This window comes from Salmo salar, unplaced genomic scaffold (genome assembly GCF_905237065.1).
Source record: "Salmo salar unplaced genomic scaffold, Ssal_v3.1, whole genome shotgun sequence".
Taxonomy (NCBI): Eukaryota; Metazoa; Chordata; class Actinopteri; order Salmoniformes; family Salmonidae; genus Salmo; species Salmo salar.
This window is the reverse complement of record NW_025548358.1, coordinates 59,556-61,771: the sequence shown is the minus strand read 5'-3', so window position 1 is coordinate 61,771 and position 2,216 is coordinate 59,556. Positions and strand designations below refer to the sequence as shown.

Here is a 2,216-nt window from a genome sequence, read left to right as displayed (position 1 = left end):
TACATGTGTAGTGTAGGATGTGTGTCTGTGTACTCCAGTACATGTGTAGTGTAGGATGTGTGTCTGTGTACTCCAGTACATGTGTAGTGTAGGATGTGTGTCTGTGTACTCCAGTACATGTGTAGTGTAGGATGTGTGTCTGTGTACTCCAGTACATGTGTAGTGTAGGATGTGTGTTGATGCCTAAAGAGACTCTGTGTTTAACACACTTCAACCAGACGACTGTAGAAGCTTCTGTTTTATTGAAGAACAACCGTTTCTCCATTGAACACAATGTTGTGGTCAAGGTAGTTGTTTTATGACTGACTGAAAGAGGGAGACTTTTAGAGTATTTCTTGGTTGGTCAAATGTTGGTTGGCTGAATGTTGGGTCTAGTTGGTTGGTCATTGGCTTGATGGCTGAATGTCAGGTTTGTTGAACATAGATCCTTGTTGATAGGCTGTTAGTTCTCATTAGGTTGTATTTTGGTGGTTTTTGGTTAGACTGGTTCCTAGGACTGGTTCCTAGGAGGAGGAAGAGGAAGAGGAGGCTGAGCTGTGACAGTTTGACATCAGTCTCCTGTTACCTGCTGAGAGAGAGAGAGAGAGAGAGAGAGAGAGAGAGAGATTTGCTGTACATAGCATCCTAAGACACACACTGATCCCTATTTAGTGTACTACTTTTGACCAAGTCTCTGGCCAAAGTAGTGTACAATGTAGAGAATGGGCTGCCATTTGGGACGCACCCCAGCTAAAGTACATCTTCATGTAACAGTTAGTGCAGTAGGGTTTCTCATCACAACAGTTACAGTACATCACCAAGCAGTATCTACCTCTGGTACCAAACATCTTCATGTAACAGTTAGTGCAGTAGGGTTTCTCATCATGCTGAAACACAAGGCACAGAAAACATCTTAGTTCATGAGATACATAGATACACACATACATACATACACACATACATGTAGACATGTAGACGGACGGACGGACAGACCTTCTCCACCCCACCTCCCTCACTCCCTCCCCACACTACCCCTCCATGTCTTCGTACCTCAGCATGTTGTCCTGGGGTCAGCTGTCTCTGACACTGTTGACACTATCTTTCCCTCCACTTCTCAATCTCTCCCCCTCACTCCCCCTTCCCTTCCCTCTCTCCCCTCCCCTTCTCTCCCTGACTCACTCTCTCCCCCTTCCCTCTCTCCTCTCTCCCCTCTCCCTCCTACGTCTCCCCCTCCGCTATACTCCTCTCCCTCTCAACCCCCTTTCCTCTCTCCCCCTTCTCTCCCTCCTCCTCTTCCCTCCCTCCCTCTCTCTCCATACCTCAGCATGTTGTCCTGGGGTTTCCCCCTTCTCTCCCTCCTCCTCTTCCCTCCCTCCCTCTCTCTCCATACCTCAGCATGTTGTCCAGGGGTCCCCCTTCTCTCCCTCCTCCTCCTCCCTCCCTCCCTCTCTCCCATACCTCAGCATGTTGTCCTGGGGTCCCCCTTCTCTCCCTCCTCCTCTTCCCTCCCTCCCTCTCTCTCCATACCTCAGCATGTTGTCCTGGGGTCCCCCTTCTCTCCCTCCTCCTCTTCCCTCCCTCCCTCTCTCTCCATACCTCAGCATGTTGTCCTGGGGTCCCCCTTCTCTCCCTCCTCCTCTTCCCTCCCTCCCTCTCTCTCCATACCTCAGCATGTTGTCCTGGGGTCCCCCTTCTCTCCCTCCTCCTCTTCCCTCCCTCCCTCTCTCTCCATACCTCAGCATGTTGTCCTGGGGTCCCCCTTCTCTCCCTCCTCCTCTTCCCTCCCTCCCTCTCTCTCCATACCTCAGCATGTTGTCCTGGTGTCCCCCTTCTCTCCCTCCTCCTCTTCCCTCCCTCCCTCTCTCTCCATACCTCAGCATGTTGTCCTGGGGTCAACTGTCTCTGACACTGTTGACACTTCAGACACAGAGGGTGGTAGTCCCGCCCCAATGACCTCTTCTTCTCACCTGGACCAATGGGGAGAGAGGATACCAAGGGTTAGAGGTCAAATGTCTGTCATGGACCAATCTGGTTAGAGGATACCAGGGGTTAGAGGTCAAATATCTGGCATGGACCGTTGGGGTTGGAGGATACCAGGGGTTAAATAAAACATTTAATCAAATTGTATTTGTGACATGCGCCGAATACAACAGGTGTAGTAGACCTTACAGTTAAATGCTGAATACAACAGGTGTAGTAGACCTTACAGTGAAATGCTGAATACAACAGGTGTAGTA

General features: G+C 50.3%; 1 long non-coding RNA gene across 1 annotated transcript; it reads right to left on the bottom strand.

Annotated features, from left to right (window-relative positions):
* Positions 1-220: 220 nt before the first annotated feature.
* On the bottom strand, positions 221-1,983 carry LOC123732933 (uncharacterized). Its single transcript, XR_006763507.1, has 3 exons — positions 1,852-1,983; positions 812-866; positions 221-568 (listed from the first exon to the last, which is right to left on the bottom strand). It is a non-coding gene; the product is annotated as an uncharacterized lncRNA (long non-coding RNA).
* Positions 1,984-2,216: the final 233 nt, after the last annotated feature.